This window comes from Equus asinus, chromosome 26 (genome assembly GCF_041296235.1).
Source record: "Equus asinus isolate D_3611 breed Donkey chromosome 26, EquAss-T2T_v2, whole genome shotgun sequence".
In the NCBI taxonomy this organism is placed as follows: domain Eukaryota; kingdom Metazoa; phylum Chordata; class Mammalia; order Perissodactyla; family Equidae; genus Equus; species Equus asinus.
The window spans coordinates 19,570,265-19,590,077 of NC_091815.1; the positions used below are offsets into that span (position 1 = coordinate 19,570,265).

General features: G+C 46.7%; 1 protein-coding gene across 1 annotated transcript in view; it reads left to right on the forward strand.

Annotated features, from left to right (window-relative positions):
- Positions 1-19,813, forward strand: part of LSM14A (LSM14A mRNA processing body assembly factor) — a 98,151-nt gene that overhangs the window by 64,992 nt on the left and 13,346 nt on the right. The window lies entirely within an intron of this gene.

Consider the following 19,813-nt stretch of genomic DNA (forward strand, 5'->3'; position numbering starts at 1 on the left):
AGGGGCTTGGTTCCAGGACTCCCTGCAGATACTCAAGTCCCTTAATTGGCCCTTCTTCTCCGCAGGTTCCACATTCGCAGATACAGAGAGCTGACTGTAGTTATCTTTGGGGGAGGCAGGGCCTGCTAAAGTATTTTATATCTTAATTGGAGTGGTGCATACGGTATGCATACATAAGTGAAAACTTGAAGTGTGCACTTAAGATTTGTGCACTTTATGTAAATTAAACGTCAATGTAAAAGATACATGGAAGGGGACCTTGAATTCTCTCCAGTGCTCTGCCTGTCTGATACCACACAGACCCCTGGAGGCCTTGCTAACTCACTCCGCTTCTGCTCTCCCCACCCCAGTGCTATGGAAACACATTTTTGTAGCAAACTCTCCAGTGACTTCCTCTTTCTCTTAAGGAGTTCCATCCGTCCCAGCCTGCCTCGTATGATCTAGTCCCTGGGGAAGTACCCTAGCCTTCCCTAAGTTCCTAAAATGAACCAAAGTCCCTCTTGCCTCAGGGCCTTTGCACAGGCAGTTCTTTTCACCTGGAAATCTCTTCCCCAACTAATTGCTTCTCACTCTTTAAATGTCAGTGTAAACATTACATTTTCAGGGATGCCTTCCATGACCTTCCAGAATGTGTTCCTTGCCGTAGTCTTCTGGAACTCTACTCCACTCCACGGCGACATGTCCTCATTGTGCTTGCGTGTTTATGTTACCTTATCTTTGTCATTTTTGTTGATTCAAATCTGTCTTCCCCACCAAGCAAGTGTAAGGATCACTTTTGTCTTGTTTGCCACTCCATCCCCAGTACCTGGCACAGTGCCTGGCCCATAGTAGGTGCTCAGAAATTTGTTGACTAAATGAGGAAGTCACTTAGTGAACGCCTGCTGTTTGCTATATGCAGCACCAGTGCTGGAGATACAGTCAAGGATGAGATGAATATCATCCAAACTCACAGTCCAGAAGGAGCAAAACTTACAGTTTTGTGAGGGAAATACCATGACTGGGAAAGAACAGAGTTGCAGATTTCAGAGAAGGCTTCCTGGACGAGGAGGCCTATGAGATCATGCTTTCGAACAACTTAAAGAACCCCACAACCAGAGGTGCGTTCTTGGAGGGGGGCAAACTTCTGACAGCTTCTGGACTCATGGTTGTTTTGGATTTGCCTGTGACTGTGCCTGTGCAGATGTGGAATTTTGGGGGATCACAGGATTTTTGAGAAGTAATTTCATTTCTACTTACTGATCTGACAGAGTTTGTGTGAGGCGATGTTTTACTTTCAGGATTTCTCCATATATGTTTAAGGCTACCTGGCTCCCTTTCAATAAGCCCAATCCTCTTGGTGATTCTTGTAAGTGTTGGCTGGTAGGAAGCTCAAAGCTAAGGCAAGCCAAAGGTGGCTTTTAGTTTCATGAGCTCCCTCTTAGATTCTCATTGTTATGTCGGAACTGGATGGCGTAGCACAGACTCATTTGTTGCAGTGTAGAGTGATCATAGTTCATTATTTTGCACTTTAATAGCAATATTTCATGGTAGTGAAATCATTGTAGGTTAAGAGCCAAATTTTAGTTGATAAACTCAGCCTTTCTCCAAATAGTTCTAGTAACTAGGCTTAAAAATGTTATCTGATTCTGCCCAGCTTTGCCCCTAAATGGAAGGCATGAGTATTTGGCAGCCGTAAGGGTAAGGGATAAGGTTAGGTATGACATTATTGGGGCAGTGAGAAGGCTAGGGGTCTGGGCCCTGAGTCCGTCTCTCACTCTGGAGCGAGTGGGGGAGAAACTACTCACACATACTGCCCTCTGACCCTGGTCGGAACACCTGCTTCCCCAAATTCCACATAGGAGGCAGCCAGCTGTCTGACGAAGGGGAGTCTGTTGCATATGGTCCTGCCATCCAACACCAACATCAAACATGCGTTGAGTATTCCAGATCTCTTTGGGAGGGAGTCCAGGCTCTGTGACCAGTCCACAAGGTTACACAAGTCACCACTGACACCAGAAACTCAGCCAGTGGCAGGGTTACCGTTCCTGCTTACTAGCAATTAAAGACCCAATTGAGATGCCCCAACGGGACTGTAACTAGGGGCAACCACGTGTAAAAATCTCGGATTGGAGCCATATGGCAACTGCAGAGTTGCTGGGTTGGACTCTGACACTATGTGTTGAAGACATAAAGACTCAGCCCCTGCGGCCCTCCTTCCAGCTGTGCCCAGAGGGGGCAGACAGGCTGTGGGGTGGCAGTCTGTGAGTTACTCCCAGGCATCAGGACTGCTGCCAAGGACAGCCATTCCCATGGCCACAGTGCTCCTTTTGTTAGGGCTAATCAATCCTCTCTTGTTTCAGTGACAAGGAGTTGGGGTTATTACATTTTGATAACCAAAAGGAGAGTCTGCCCACACTTAGGAAAGGGGACAGAGTCCTGGTTTCTTCAACCAGACGGACCTGAGAAGGTCTCATGCCCCTCAATCTTGGCCCCCTGGTGGGTTTACAAATCTGAGGGGATGCTCATAAATTTAATTGTTCAGAACTCCAAGTGTTCAACTCCATACTCTTTACAAGTGTGTGATCGCAGACTCAGCTCTACAAACTGTCTTCTCACAATACTTGGAAGATGCATCTTGCCAGACCAAGACCACAGCATAAACCCTGTAAGTTAGGGTGGCACCTGTGGCCAGGTCCACATACCAGAACCTGAGGAGAGCAAGGTCTTGGCTCTCTGCCAGCTCTGGAAGGGACTGGAGCCGCCCCTGGCTTTCAGGACATCTTGACCTCAAGGCCGAAGCCCCTGTGGCTCCACCCACACCAGGACCTTGCTTCGTCCCCTCCCCAGCACCCACCCTTCCTTTCCCGGTCATAAGCCCTTGGACCCCTCACAGTCTGTGGGGCCTGGAAAATATCCCGTCCACAGTGCAGACCTTTGCAGCTAATAACTGATGGGCATAGACTCCAGGGTGGGCCCTAGCCCATCCAGCGGCTCCCTCTCCTCTCCTCCATCCCGCACATGCGTCCCAACACCTCTGCTTCACCAAGCCCTGCAGAGCCCTCAGGGAGTCTCCCGGCAGCTCCTTCTGCCTGGACCTTACTTCTTTCCTAAGGTCGTACCAGGCATCTTGTCCTGGCTGCAGGGGAAAGGGCCTGGACTCCTGGGGTCCAGCCCACCCATCGGGGATCTCCCAGGCCCCTGGCCAGCCCCAGACCCTCAGAACAATCAAAGACAACCTGGGATCTTAGATGTGGAGGTGAGACAGAAGCAGATGGCTCTGCTTGGGAAAGCCCTCTTGGCCACAGCACAGCCATTTCCAGCAGGTGGAGGGTAGAGTGGAGAAAGGACAACGGGATGCTTAAATGGTTACACACAGGGGAAAAGGAGGGGTAATAAACAACTACCTCAGGGAAGCAATGTGGAGAGTGGGGGAGAAGTTTCCCCTTCAGCACATGACCCACGCCACCCTTACTCTCTCTTCTGCCTGGGCCACTCCACCCAAGCTAGACTGGACTGGCCTCGCCCCAGCCTCTCTCTCTACCCAGCAGACAGCCAGTTGCTCTGTGCCCAGAGCGTCTGGCCAGATCTTTCCAGACTGGCTCCCAAATCCTGTGGATTCTGGAATGCAGCTGCCCTTCCTGGGGCTCACAGCCCATCGTGCAGCTTTCACACCCTGCCCAAGGGAGACCAGTAAGGCAAAGTAGAAAAGTTACTCTCTCCAGACTCAACTCCCCTGCCCCTGCCCAGCCCCCCAAGCAAGAACATTTGGCTATGGAAACCACTTCCCTGAGGCTCTTCTTTCAGACAAACCCACCAAAGCTAACATGTAAAAGGCCAGCCTGGCTCTTACTGCCATGAAGAGTGCAGAGGCCAACAGTAATAACTTTGGCTGCTTAAGAAAATCAGTTCTTTAATCTCTTAGGAGCCCCTCGATGTGGGATGTTCATATTTTGTGGCCTTTCTGACGTTAGGAATGGGAAACCCTCATAAAAGCTGGCTGTAGCAAATCTTTTTTTTTCTCAGCCAGGGAAGACAGTTCATGCCAAGGTCAAGGTGCACCTCTGGCCCATCTCACCTATAGAGGGCTTTTCAGTCTCTGAGGAGCTCCCGAAACATCATTCTGCTCACTTCTCGTGGGCAACAACCTCCGAGGCTCTTATCCATCCCGCGGGATCTGGCTCCAACTCTACTTCCAGCCAGATACACGAGGGGCCCAGTGGATTCAGGCAGAGGCCCTGTGCCCTGGCCTGGGCCTTCTTGGCCTCCTAAGTGGCAAATTGAAGTACTGTCTGGAGGTCCCTGGGGCACCATCCCATCCCTGTGTGCTCCAATCATAGACCTCTCTGCAGAGCTGGAGGATCGCAGCTGAAGATGGGGGCTCCAGCAGGGCCCAGCCCCCAATCTCTATACCCTGTGGGCTCCATCCTCTTTTCTTGGTACTCTGATGTGAGGGAGCTTGGAATAAAGAGGTGAATGAAGTAACAAATGTCTCAGACCTGTGTGGTGGGTACATGGGTGTTTTTCCCCTCCTTCTCCATTCTGTGTGTTTGATGAATGAAAACAAATAGTTCAAACCTCCAGGAGGAGGTAAGTATGATAGCTGTGGATGTACTCACAGAGCAGGCTTGATATGTCCACCATACAAAATGTCCTCAGGTAAGCTTGAGAGGTCCAAGATAGCCTGGTGCTCAGAGCGCCACAGAGGCCACCAAAGGGGCCCCAACGTTGGCAGTATTCACACTGAGCTCAAATAAGAACTACGCATGTGGCTGAATGGGTCTCGGAAACCTCCTGGCCCTGGACTGAAGTTTATAGAAGGGGCCCGGATGGTGCCAGGCACGAGTGGTTTCCAGCACATTACTCCGGGGCCATGAGGTTTGGAGTGAAATGAGCAGCAGTGGTTGGGCACATGGTTCAGAGCCTGCCACATGGGGAGGGGACCTCTTTAAGTTCCGATTCTGTATTTACCAGGTGCGTCCAGGCATGGCCACTGGAGGCTTCTGGGGGCTGTAGTAGGAGCTAAAAGGACCTCCAAATTAGAGATGGGCTTGTCCTGAGACTGCAGGAGCCATAGTCGGCCCACTCAGAAGCCAGCTACTATGATCTCTGGTCCCTTTTCCAGCCTACATAGGTAAAATGACACCAGCACCCAGAGACACTTGCTCCAACCTAGCTGTCCTCTTCCACCTCACATCCCTTCTCCCATAGCTTGGGTTCCACAGCCCATCCTGTTAGTAACACTCTTGCCCTTCTCTCTGTTATTCAACTCCCAAGCAAATCCTTGCTCTACCTTCTTCACTTACTGAAAGCTGCTGGGGCTAGTCACTCAAGGGGAAAGAGGGTTCTATCTGGATGAATGGTTATCAACCTGAAATAGGAACCTCAGTACAATTTGGAAATTCTACCACATTTCTCGTCAACTCACCTTTCTGCTTTCAGACCTTTTCCACTTTCCTCACGCCTCTGTCCCAAACCTCTCCTCACTCTTTGCTGCAGCCTGAAGTTAACCCATTGCCAAGCATTTTAGACCCCCTCCAGTCCTTTTCAGAACCTCTCAAGATGAACCACATTGTCTCTGTCCTGTATACCTACCCTCTTTTTGTCAACCGGATCCTCCTCTCGGACACTGAAACATGTTAAAGTCTCTTCCACCTTAAAAAACCAACCACCAAAAAAGCCCCCCTTCAATCTATACCCATCTTCAGCTCCTACCCACGGTTTCAATAACGACCTAAGCCCCAGTGACATCTCCAGCCCTCTCCTAAGCTCCAGACCCCTTTCCCCAACTGCCTACTTGGTGCTTCCTCTTTGATGTCAAGTTGACAATGGCACTCAGGGCCTTCTTCCTATCTTCCACCCTTCCAAATGTGGTCGTCTTCAGAGGCTTCCCAACACTGTGTCACTACAACGGTGGCTCGTCCCCAAGGCCCAGGAGAGATTTAGGATTCCCTCCTCTTCTTGACCCTCCATATCTATTTCATCACTGACTTTATTCCCCATTGCCACTACTGTAGTCCGTGAGCGGCTTTCAAAGTGTGGGTCACATACCCACTGGTGTAGGAAGGTAACCTATTGGGGGAAAATATTAGAACTTCTATATATACTGTTTTTTAATCTTCTAAAATTCTTTTTGGGTATGTTTTATAATATAAATAGTATATTAGTAGTGTAGTGCATATATGTAATTTATAAATAAACTAGGTGATAGTCAAAACCTTTTTTTTTTTTTCCGAGAAAGATTAGCCCTGAGCTAACTACTGCCAGTCCTCCTCTTTTTCCTGAGGAAGCCTGGCCCTGAGCTAACATCGTGCCCATCTTCCTCTACTTTATATGTGGGATGCCTACCACAGCATGGTGTGCCAAGCGGTGCCATGTCCACATCTGGGATCCGAACCGCCGAACCCTGGGCCGCCAAGAAGCGAACGTGTGAACTTAACCACTGCGCCACCGGGCCGGTCCCAAAAACTTTTTTTTTGATAGATGTTAAAGAACAGAAAATTTTAGAGGTCTATGTCAGAATCACCTTTTGCTTGGACAACCAAAATAGTCTTCTAACTGATTTCTACATCTATTCTCTTTTTAAACGCATTTGTTTATTTATTGTGGTAAAATATACATAAAATTTACCATTTCAACCATTTTTAAGTGTACAGTTTTGTGGCATTAAGTATATTCACGTTGTTGCACAACCATCACTTTTTCATCTTCCCAAACTGAAACTCTCTTCCTATTGAATACAAACCTCTCATGTTCCCCTCTCACCAGTCTCTGGCAACCACGATTCTACTTTCTGTCTCTGTGAATGTGAATACTCTAGGTCCTCATATAAGTAGAATTGTAGAATATTTGTCCTTTTGTGACTGGCTTAGTTCACTTAGCATAATGCCTTCACTGTTCACCCATTTGTAGCAGGTGTCAGAATTTCCGTCCTTTGTGAGGCTGAATAATATTCCATTGTATGGACATACCACATTTCGTTTATCCATTCATCCATGGATGGACACTTGGGTTGCTTTCTCCTTTTTAACTATTATGAATAATGTTATGAACATGCGCGTACCAACCTACATCCGCTCTTGCCTCCCCTCTGCAGTCTTTCTCCACAATGTAGCCCAAGTAATTCCTTTAAACACACAAGGATGGTAAAAATCACCTCTGCTTAAGTTTCATTAGTTTCCCAACGCTCTCACATTAAGATCTTCTCACCACCCTGGGTTCTTGAACAACACAGAGCCATTGAAGACACCTGCTGTTTCTTCTGCCTTAACGTCCTTTCCTCCCTGCTTCTCCAAATTTTTTTTTCTCCTCCTCCCCTTTAGGACCTCAACTCCCGCTCATTTCCTAGGCATGAATTCCCTGATCACCCTCCTCACCACGTCGGGGGACTTTCCCTCCCTCTTCCACTTTCTCCTCCTACCACTTGTCATAATTGGCACTATATCATCACGCATAGTTATGACATTTTATTGTGTTTCCACCACTAGAGAATAAACTCATGTGGGAGGGCATTACCGGCTCCCACAGTGCCTGTCAGGGCCTGGCATCCAGTAAGCACTCAATATTTCCATAATCAATTTTAATCATAAATCCACGAAGACGCAGCTGACCCCTCCCACCCGGGGGCCAAGCCGTAGTAGAGGAACGGGGTAGCCCTGCGGGCTCTGGCCGCCTGTCCTCAGCTCCCCGCGCAGCTGTCCCCTACGGAGGTCCTCGAGCCCTAACAAGGCAGCTTCAGGCCTCCCCCGCCTCACGCAGCTCGGCTCCCGCTCCGAGCCGGTCGCTCCGTGGCCACCCCGGCGTCCGCCTGGGGCGGGGGCGGGGCCGGCCAGGCGACGTCACTTCCGGTGTACACAGCCGGTCCCGGCGGTGCACTGGGGGCCGGGGTGCGTCGCAGGTGAGGAGCGGGCGCGAGCGGGCACTGCCTGGCCCGGGCGGGCGGGCTCGGCGGGTGGGCGGTGGGCGGTGGGCCGCGGCCGGGCCGAGCCGCTGGACGAGCTCGCCGGCGCCGCTGCGCTCGGGGCCGCAGGGCGGTGGGCTCCCGCCCCTTGCCCGTCCGCTGTGGAGGACGCCGGGCTCTGGGGGCGCTGGCCGGGCGGACGGAAGCCCGGAGGGGCCTCCTCCTCGTGCCCGGGACCCGGGGCGCGGAGGGGACCCTGCGGACGCGGACGGGAGGGGCGGGGGCCTCTCCCTCCGGCCGCCGGGGCCGTGGAGGTCGGGCTGGCGCCGGCACCCGCTCCCGGAAGCCCGCGGAGCCGTCCGTGGTGGCACGGCGGCCTGTGGGCGGCCGGGGTCCGCCTGGGGACGCGGCCCTCACGCCGCCCCGCGGCTGCCCGCCGGCCCCGCCGCGCCGGGCCGCCGGGGGACGCGGGTTTGCGGCCCTGCGGAGCTCGCTGGCGCAGAGGGGCCGGGGGAGGCTCCGCGGGGACCCTCCGGATGGAGGATCCACGCCCGTGGGGCGAGCGCGGGGCCAGGGGTGTGTCTTCCTGCTCCCTGTGGTGCGAGGAAAGGAGCATGCCTGTTTGGCATGATAAGAATTTTGTTTATACTCCTTACAAAATTTCCCAGATAGACATTCAGCTTGGGGGGCCCGGATTTGAAAATAGCTTGTTCCCACCCCTCACCCCCATTGTAAAAGCAATTCATTCTCCTCTCCTCACATTCCAGACAGCACAAAAAGTATTGTGACGAGATACTTTTTAAAATGGCAATTATCTGCCAACCTACCACTCAGTGACAGCGGTTGCTGACATTTTGGTGATATCAATAAATACAGATTTGTATTATCACTTTTGTGGACTTCATAGTATGCCATTGTATACCATATTTAACCTAGCCCTGCAGATGAACTGGTAGATTGTTTCCAACTCGTCACAAGACAATTCTGCCAAAAGGATTTGTCAGATTGTTGTTTTAGGGTGAATTTACAAATGAGGTCAAAGGTAACATTTATTTTTAAAATACAGTAGTATTTTTTCCTTTGTTGACATGTTTGAAAATTTTTTCTCCATTCCAATGTTATAAAAAATTCCATCCATGTTGCTCATTTCATGGTTTTATTTTTTTACTTTTAGCTATTTAATCTACTTATAACTTAGTTTTGGTTTAAGATATGAAATATTTTCCAAATGGTTAGTTGTCCCAATTTTGTTGAATAAACTGTAACTGCCGTTTTATCGGATTTTAGACTTAAAGTTCTAAGTGTGTGTTTGTAAAGGACTACTTACAAATTTGATATTTAGATTTTTTGTATGCCGTTTGTAAATTCCATTCACAGTATCGTTTTTTTAAATCATTTTCCTTTACAAGTCCAGGAAATATTTCGTGTTTGAGATTTCTTTTTCTTCTTATCTTTTAAAGTAAAGAGTTTATTGCTGTTTCATTTGTTTCCTTGCTGACAAGATAACAAACTCCATATGAAGAGTTCAGGTTTGTTGTGGCAACTTTTCAGTCTGGCATTTGAGATTCTAATCTTCCTCTATTTTTGCACACGAATACGTAGGTTAGCATTGGAGACCAAGATAGAAAAGTTCTCAGATTCCCTTGGCAAGCTTGGATTTTTCAATCTAAAATTATCTCTGGATTTTTGGAAGACAACGTGTTTTCAGCATCCTTTAAAAAAAATTTTAAACAAGTTGCACATGATTCTGCTGAAAATTTTACTAGGTGTTTAATCTGTTGAAAACCTGCAGCCTAATACAATACACCAGAAGCTTTATGTCAAGTGGGCCTTGCAAGTCTATAGGAAAATAATTTGTACCTGAGAGTAGGCCGGGGCATCATATGGGTTGAATGTCCACTCTCTCTGTTTTCCTTCTGTGACCTTGTCCTTAGTGAAAAATGATGACCTTCCTAGATGAACAAAGGATGTTGGTTTGAATAAGGAATTGCTTTATTTTGGAGTCAAAGTGGGATGCCATTTTCTCTTAATGTAAGTGCACAGAGAGCCTGAATGTATCAGGGGTTGTGCTCCAAATGTGTTTGTCTCTACTGAAACTGTCCTCTCTAGGGTGCCCTGATTGATAGCTGCAGTGGCTGCTGCTTACTCATTGACCTTGACCGTAAATATTTGGCCTGGTGAGCCACACTTTCTTGCTGTTGTGAATCTCCTCTTGGTTCGCCTTCTTGGCTTGGAGTTATTGTGGTCATTTTCTTAGCTTTGTGACTGTACTTTTTCATTGTCTTTGCTGCTTCTCTTCTTCCCACGTCTGCCTGGGAGCATTTTCTAAGTCCTAGCTTCATGTCTCTACCCCTTTCCCCCAATACATGCTCCTTCTCACTCATCCAGTATGTGACTTCCAGGCAGAGGACCACTTCACCCCTTCATTCTGCCTCCACTCAGTGACCCCAATGCAGACTTTGCCGCAAGTCATTTTTTTATCTCCCTCTAACTGACCTCTGGACATGTTCCTAAGGCCATACTTTCTCCAGGTGATGGATCCCTTCATTGCTTCCCAAGGTGGCTTGTCATTCATGCCTCTACAGTTCTTACCAGCTGACATATCACATCTTATCTTCCTTCTTGGTTCAAGCTGTATTTGCCATTTGCTTTCCATCTGTACAGCTTGATTTAAACTCTGTACCTTTCTCTGAGGGACTTCAGACATAGTCAGGTCCCACCCCACATGAGAAAGATGGCACCCAATGAATTTAGTCAGCTTACATTTGTGGAGTACTCACAGTATGGGCCAGTTACTATACTGGAAAATTGGAATATAGAGCTGAAAGGCACAGCCTGGGGAAGAAAGCCAAATAAGCATTTGCCGTAAAGTAGCGTAAATGCTTAGAAGAGGGAGACACATAATAAACTCTGCCAGGTTTCAGAGGTTCACTGCTGTTTTCTCCAGGGCCTGGATCACAGTGTTCTGGGAGCAGTTAAGAATTTGATGAATGAATGAATCAGGGATCATCTGAGAGTGAAATCAGAGTAAATGTTGTGCAAGTCAGCTATCTATAGAAGAGATATAAGCCAAGAGACATTTTATAAATGTAATTTGGAGAATTTCAGGGAAAACTTTTAAGTTCAATTGAACTGACCCAGCTATAACCCCAGGAAGGCATGATTGGAATGTGTTTGTAGCCAGAATGTTTAAACTTAATTTCGTATCATCAGGAGAAAGATTGCATTTCTAGAAGGAAAGGGTTGGAATGGTGTCTGTGGAAATTGGAGTGGTGGGTCCAAGAGAGGAATTGGAAGCAGTGGCTGTAGCGCTGTCTGGGGGCCCTGAGTGGAGGAGCTGTGTGCAGTCCTCCACTGGCCTCTGCCCTACCACACAGATGGCTGCATCTCTGTTGATGCCTCTAGCCGAGAGAATCTTTCTCTTCCTTGGCTTTCGTGCTCCTGATACCTTCTAATTAGAGCATGGCTTCACATGGAGATTTCCTGTCCAGGAAGGAATGTGAGTGGTTGAGATCTCTGCATCCAGATTGCTTTGGTCAGATCCCTGTCTTCGGATGCTGGCTAATCTCTCCATTTCCCCATCTGTAGATTGGGGATAATGGTAGCACCTTCCTCTCTGCTGCCTGGCCCCTGGCTCAGTAAGTGTTTGCTTTCATCAGGAGAGCTATAAACTTAGTAACTGGCCTTCTGGTTAATACATCAATCATCTTTGAGCTTAGGTAGCTTGAATCAGTCCCCCTGAACCTGCTTGCTCCTGGGTGCACTGACAAAACTGCGAACCAGAAGGTGAGAAGTCATGACAGATGGGCTCTTCCCAAACTGCGTGTCCAGAGAATCCAGTTGCGGTTATCAGGGAAGACTTCCTGGAGAATGCCATGCCTGAGCTGCGTACTGTGTGAAAAAGTGAGTCCAGCACCACATAAGGGGGAGAGGACTTTTTTTTTTTTTTTTTGAGGAAGATTAGCCCTGAGTTAACTGCTGCCAATCCTCCTCTTTTTGCTGAGGAAGACTGGCCCTGAGCTAACATCCGTGCCTGTCTTCCTCTACGTTATATGTGGGACGCCTACCACAGCATGGCTTGCCAAGCGGTGCCATGTCCCCACCCGGGATCCGAACCGGTGAACCCCGGGCTGCCAAAGCACAATGTGTGCACTTAACCACTGCGCCACCTGGCCGGCCCCCCGCGGGGAGAGGACTTTTAAGCAGGGCAATGACAAGTACAGAGGTATAGAGATAAGCAAGCATGAGGTGTATGAGCTGCAGGGGATTTAGGGTAAAGGATGGACAGGTATGAATGAGGGAGTAGAGAGAAATGAGATGGGAGAGGAAAGTGGGGCCAGCTCTTCAAGAGATAATAATATCTGATGGGCACTAATAGTGTGTTAGGTGTTATGTCAATCCCTTAGACTCACTGGGCTAGCAGGGTTTGGTGCTAAGTGCTGTATGCATATTACCTGGTTTGGTCCTCACGACAACCCTATGATGTAGGTACTTAGTGTTACAGGAGAAGTGACATGTCAAATGTCACCTCGAAGGTCTCTCTGCCTCTTGGTTCAGCCTGCAGACTGCTGCAAGGCCACCCCTCCATGTCTTTTGTACATTTAAAAGCCTTTTGTGACTCCTATTTCCTGATGAAATCCAAGCCCACCAGGATCCTCTGACTTCATGAAACCATCCAGGGTTAAAATGTGAAAATATATGTATCTTAGAATTGAATAAAAACAGCATGGTGCAGATATGCATCAGGCTCAGAGAAATATCATTCAGTGAAAAAGGCGAAATGCAGAACAACGTGTATATGTGCCCATTTGTGTAAGAAAGAAACAGAGAGAGAGACACGTGAAATAGGTTTCTAAGTGCAGAAAAAATTTCTGGAATGACAGAAAAGAAACAATGGTTGCCTTTGGGATGAGACCTCAGAAATCTAGGCTGTTAGAGTGACCTACCTTTTTCTTGCATGCTCTTTTGTACGGTATGAATTTTTTTCACTGTATGTGTATTTTCAACTAAAAATTAATAAAGCTAGGGTCCGGCTCCATGGCTGAGTGGTTGAGTTCATGCGCTGCACCTTGGCAGCTCAGCGTTTCCCTGGTTCAGATCCTGGGCATGGACCTAGCACTGCTCATCAAGCCGTGCTGAGGCTGCATCCCACAAAGCAGAGCCAGAAGGACGTACGACTAGAATATACAACTACGTACTGGGGGCTTTTGGGAGAAGAAGAAGGAAAAAAAAGGTTAGCAATAGATATTAGCTCAGGGCCAATCTTTAAAAATAAAAAAAATTTAAATGTCTGCTGCGTCCAAAGCAGTCATTTATAGAGAGGGAGTGTCCTATAGAGGTCAGTAGCAAGGGCTGTATCCACACTGCTCGGGTTCAAGTCCTGCCTCTGCCACTTACTGGTCACTAGCCTCTAAGTCACATAACCTCTCTTTCCCACAGTTTACCCTTTCTGAGGATGGGAGCCCTCCTGGGGTTATAGTGAGGCTTAAATGAGTTACTGTTTGTGAAGTGCTCAGAACAATTCCTGACAGGTGTGGTTTCTTCATGGTGATGGTGGTGTTGTGGCCCTGTACTGTGCCCTGTGGTGAATGTGAAGATAGGTCCAGCCTCTGCTTACTACTCACATGGAAAGGGAAAGCATACAAAGCTGGTGACGAGCAATGACAGCGGAGGCTGCAGGAGCTCAGGAAAGGCTCCTTGGGAACTGAAGGGGCACAAGATGTTTTCATCAAAACAGTGGATCTTTCTTTTTTTTTTTTGAGGAAGATTAGCCCTGAGCTAACATCTGCCGCCAGTCCTCCTCTTTTTGCTGAGGAAGACTGGCCCTGAGCTAACATCCATGCCCATCTTCCTCTACTTTATATGTGGGACGCCTACCACAGCATGGCTTGCCAAGTGGTGCCACATCTGCACCTGGGATCCAAACTGGCGAACCCCAGGCCACTGCAGCAGAACATGCAAACTTAACCACTCTGCCACTGGGCTAGCCCCAGAAACAGTGGATCTTAAATATGGGTAATTTCTAGAAAAAGTGAAAGGAGGGAAGGCACAAAGGGACTTGTTCCAAGGGTGTTTTGTGTCCCAGATGGATTGAGGCAGAGAAATGAGACAGGAAAGCCTTGAGGGAGCCTGAAATTGGGATATGTCATGTGATGGCAGGTCATCATTATATGGCAGAGTTTTTCTTAGCATATATAAAATAATAATGATATGATTTATAAATGATGACATCTTAGGTTTGATGAAATCTGGTAGCTCTGCCTTGATCTTGAAATGGCTGCAAGGTGTTCCTATATAATTGATTTAATGAACTCCTTAATGCAGGACATGTGGGTTACTTCCAGGTTGATGCTTGTAGACAGTGCTGCCAGCGAGTGTCCTTGTTACAGGCCTCTACATTTACTGAGTCTGTTTCCAGGATTCATTCCTAGATGGTATCGCTTTGTTTTTTTAAGCCATTTTGACTATGTTCCTCATGTCTGGGCCACTGTCAGATGTGTGCTTTTTCAAATTGGTAGTTGCAAAGAATCATAATGGGAAAGTTTTTGTGGAATTAGAGCTGGATATTACCTGAAAAAAAATCTAATTTTCTTATTAAAAATGATTTTTGGGGGAGGCGGCCAACCCTTTGGCCTAGTAGTTAAGTTCAGGGCACTCCACTTCAGTGGCCCTGGTTTGGTTCCTGGGCTCAGACCTACACCACTCCTCCGTCAGTGGCCATGCTGTGGCAGTGACTCACATAGAAAAAGAGGAAGATTGGCAATGGATGTTAGCTCAGGCAGTCCTCCTCAGGAAAAAAAGAAAGATTTTGGGATTAGGTGCTAGCGAGATGGTAATTATGACTGGGAAATCTGGGAATACCTGAGTCTTCCCCAACCCCAGCCCCAGGTCCCAGGGGTGGATGCGTGTGCCTGAGAACAAGGCAGAGGAAAGCTGGCTGGGCTCTGAGGCTTGAGTGCTGCAGGCTCTGATAACCTAGGCAGGGAGAGACGAAAGTGGTCCCTCTCACCAGCTCACCAGGAAGGTCTTGCCCCTGGGTCTCAAGGTAAGAAGGAATGCGGCCACATCCTTTGCTTCATTAACTTTGTAATGTGCTTTATAATGCGAAGTGGTCCCCCTCCTCAGCCTGGTCCTGGCTCCTCTTCTGGCTTGGGGCTGAAAGAAGAGGGAGTGGCGGGCAGGGAGTGGTGGGCCGGGAAGTGGGAGGAGCCCCACCGCCTTCCCCTCTGGAGGACACAGGGCAGCACTCCTTTTACTTTGTTGCCAGGACTTTGGAAGTTGGGGCCAGAGCTGCAGGAAAGTAAGTAATATATTTGAAAGTCGTAACTGTGTGGTATTGGGGGGGGGGGCGGATTTTGGTTTTTTATTAATAGTAGGCCAGAATGAAGAATTTCAGCAGAAGATAGAATGCTGCCCTCTGACTAGTCTCTGGTCTCTCTCAGAGCAGTAACTTCCATGTGCTGAGTGAGACTCAGGGCGTGCTGAGGGCTGTGCTTTGTGGATGTAATCCTCACCACAGTTCTGAGGAAACTGAGGCACAAGAGCTCAGGTAACTTGCCCAAGGTCAGAGAGTTAGTAAGGCCATTCATTCAACTGATAATTACTGAGAGCAGCAGTTCATATCTAGGTCAGTCTGATCCCAAACCCATGCCCATCACTGCTGCACTTTAGCAGTGCGTGTTTCCATGAAGTCTCTTCGAATTGGAACATCTTACCTACAAGGTTAAGAGCATGAACACTTTTTTCCTTTTTTGCTCATTAGGCTGTAAGCTTGAGAGCAGGAGTTGTGTCTGTCTCATTCACCGCTACATCCCCAGTGCCTGGAGCAATGCCATGAGCATAGTAGGACCTCAGCAAATGCTTGAGTATGTTAAGGCTCTTGGCCTAGATAAATGGCAAAGCCTGGAAACCAGTCTGGTAGGGAGCCACTGCTCTCTGGGGCTATCTTCCCTGCTGGGGAAGGAGGAGGGGAGTTTCCTTGGATGTCCTCTTTGCTAAATATTTGACCTGCTGGAATGTTTATGGGGGAAAAAAGGGCTTCCCAGCTGAGTCTCCGACTTGCTGTTCTTTTTGGGAGATAGGAAGGCTTACTGGGTGTGGAAAATTGGAGTTAGCATTCCCAGCCTGGGGGAGGGAGCTGCTGTAATTATCCATTGATAAAATTTTTCATGGGTGCCTTAAATGTTCAGAAATGTTCCTGATCTGAAGTGTATGTATCAAAAGTTTATGTAATTCTTCTTTGTAGTAAGAGAAATAATTTCCAAATTACAGTTCGATTTACCTATGTGTATATAAGCTTCTTGATAAATACTTGTTTTTCCCCGTTTGAAGTTAATTTTGGATAAGTTCCACAATGTAAGTTGTTAAGAATGAGTAGCACTATAGAATTTTGTTTTCTTAAATAACTTTCTAGTGGATACATTAATTTTTAGTGGTTCAACTTGCTTTTAGAAGTTTGGAAACTTTGGATAACTGGGCCGAAGCTAGGCTTAAACAGAGCTGAGCGTATCAAGGCCTTTTCACACTGTAACACTGTAATAAAAATAAACCGCAGGTTTTTAATAGATGTAAGTTTTTTTGAAAATTTTTAACAAATTGGATTTGAAAAAATTACATCAGTGTTTTGTGGTTTTAAAAAATGATCTGCTTTAAAGTAAGTTATTCCTATTCCTTGATTTACACTTGAAGACTATTTTATTTTTATTTTTATTTTTTGTGAGGAAGATCAGCCCTGAGCTAACATTCATTCCCAGTTTTCCACTATTTTGTATATGGGATGCCGCCACAGCATGGATTGATGAGTAGTACATAGGTTCCCGCCCAGGATCCAAACCCATGGACCCCAAGCCTCCAAAGAGAACACGTGAACTTAACCACCAGGCCACCGGGCCAGCCCCATAAGACCATTTTAATTTATAGGTAAAAACTTTATTTTACCTGAGGAAACTTTCAAAAGTTTAAGAACCAACTTTATTCACCCTTTGGTGATGTGTGGTGGTAGTTTGGAGATAAACCTTTTCTTGGCAAAGCTTGCCCTCTTTTTTATTTTTCTTCCTTTGAAGATTTCTGTTTAACGAAGATTTTTTTTGGCTCAGAGTGTTCCTCTGTTAAAATTCTTTCAAAAGTTCTAATACTTGTTTTAATGGCAGCAGGATTTGAGAGTCTTTTGACTTCTTAAGAAGACTAAATATGAGTCTCAGAATATAGTAAGTTGAATTATTTCTAGAAAATCAGACAGATAGGTAGGCCTGTCCTCACCAGGACGAAGTAATAGTAGATTTTTTTTCATTAAATGTTCACCATTTTTCTTCGTGTGAAACTGAATATATGGTGATTACCATTCATTTCATTTACCTTTCTCTTTATTGATGTAGTGACTATTTAAGAAATAAACTACTCTTGATCTTCCTCTTTCTCCCCCCCAGATTACCCTCAGTTTAAACAAAATTAAACCTTGGCCTTCTTTTATTTGACTGTTTAACATTTTTGGCCTATTTTTTTTTTTAACCTGTTATTTTGAAAAACTTTCAACTCTGTTGACTTTGTGGTGAGAAAACTTTTTTCTTCTACTTAAATAAAATTATTAGTTTGTAGATTATCAAATATAAAAGCTCTCCAGATGTGCTAATGATAACTTGCTTTCTTTTTGTAGAAGAATGTCCTGTTTTGTGGCAATGACTTGCAGAGCAGGTGTCAGCACAAGAGGCCTCAGGAGTAACATGTGGAGGCGGTTTCTTCTCCCATTAGACCAGAAGCTCCTTGACAGCAGGCACTGTTAGCTTCTCCTCCCTGGATGTCTAGAGCATTCAGGCACAGCTCACAGGTTGACCCATGTTGGTGGGGTAGGGGTGCAGAAGCATCTTTATTTTAACTACGATAGATTCTAGTGTTGGTTAGAATTTTTATTTAGTAGGCTTTTTTTTTTATGAAAACTTGAGTTTTCATAGCTTGGTGTAGGATAACATGGGCTTCAGATTTTGCTAACTGATCAGCTATTTAGTAACTTTTTGTTTTAACAGCAGTTTTAGTAGCCACTTACTGTCTAGAAGAAAAATAGTTTAATCTTGGCCTTCTGAAAACTTTTTCACTGACATTTTTTACTCTGATAAGACTTTAATGTTTCGGAAGTTTTTGCATGATTCTTAAAATTAACATGCTTTAGTATTAACTTCTTGGAGGCTAGAGTCCAGTTTTGCTCATATTTTTTGGAGGGGCCAGTCTCCCGGGCACAGAAATATTCTGGGCTTGGTGGACCCAGAAGTGTCACTTCCTTTCTTCTGGCTTTGACTCTCCATGAGTGCCTTTCCGTTTTGATGTTTTAATGATACCCTCCCTGCTCAGTGATTTGTGTTCAGGAAGCTAGGCAGTGATTACTTTTGTTTCTGCTTTGTGAACTTCCTCCTCCACTTCCTATTTTTACCAAGCAACTACAGGAAATGAGGCTGCTTCTGGCTGGCTGCTGCTCAGCTCTGATTTTAGGTGGTAGAGGACAAGGCCTTAGGGCCTGAGCCATTTAAAGCATTTTCCACCTTTGTCTTTTCACTGCCGCCTTCCTGTAGGAGTCATAGGAGCACAGTTTTGTGATTGGGTTGAGATGACGACAAGTCCTCCTCAGCCTAGAGGTGGGGGGTGCTGCTCAGCTAGAAGGCAATGGTTTTGTGAAGTAGGTGAGGAGTTTTCAACAATAACAGTAGGGTTGAGGCGTCACGGCCCTGGGGCCCAGTGGCTGTCATGGGTGAACGGTTTGGCAGGAGCACAAGGTGTGTTGAAGGGACCTGTTGCAAGTAAGGCTGGCAAAGTGGATTCTGGTTACTTTGTGGGGCCTTAACTGGCAGGCCCAGAGTGAACTGAGGGGCCCTGCTGCTCTCCCAGATCTTTGACCAGGGCCTTAGCCTCTGTGGCACTCCTTCCTCAGAACTCATGGCATTGTTTTCTAAACCACTTATTTAGCCTTTACCCACCTCTTTTCCTGGGATACCTCTTACTGTCTTATGGACGGTAGCTTAATTTGTGGGGCAAGTTTGTATCTTCTTCCTAGAAAGAAGTAACTTTTTATACATTAGGTAACTTGAATGTGGAAGGAGGCAAAGCATTTGTTTAGCAGTTTCTTAATAGCAGCACTCTTGACCTTTTGGGTGGCTAATTCTTTGTCTTTGTGTGAACAGGCGGGCTGTCCTGTGCATTGTAGGATATTTAGCAGCATTTCTGGCCTCTGCCTGATAGCACTCCCCCAGTTGTGACAACCCAGAAATGTTTCCAGACATTGCCAAATGTCCGCTCTGTGTGTGTGTGTAGCATTTGTGTTAAAGGATTGAAACCTGAGTTACTAATTTTATGAAATGGAATAAAATAGAATGTTTGGTTCTTTGGGATTGGAGCCATTTGTTAGTTTCTGTTCCAGTATTTGACATTCTCATACATTTTTAGTTTGCTACTTGGATTTGCTATTGTAAAACAGCCAACTTTGAAGTATACTTTCTATGTGCTTTCATTGAAAGAGCTGGGGCCTGGGCATCCGGCAACTTGGCTCTGCTCCTCATAGAAGGCATTCTCTCAGCCTTGATCTTACTTGCTCCAGAAGGCTAGTTTCTTGGAAGCTGAACAGTGTGGGTATAAAGGAGAGAATGAGAGGCATTTAGTAATAGTAATACTAGCTAGCATTTATGGAGCAGTTGCTGTAGACAAGGGAAATAGGACTGGTGGGATTGAGTGGTTAGGTAGAAAGGTAACGGAACAGGACAGGGACCATCTGGGATAACACCTTAGGTTTAAGCTCAGAGTTGGTAGTGCCTTTAACCAAGGTAGTAAATACAGCAGGAGGAGCAGGGAATGGAAGGATGACTAGGTAAAATGTGAAGGACTCGAAGACATGAGTCTAGCCCTGGGAGAGAGGGGTCTTGATTGGAAAGTTAAATTTGGGTGTCATCAGCAAGGGAT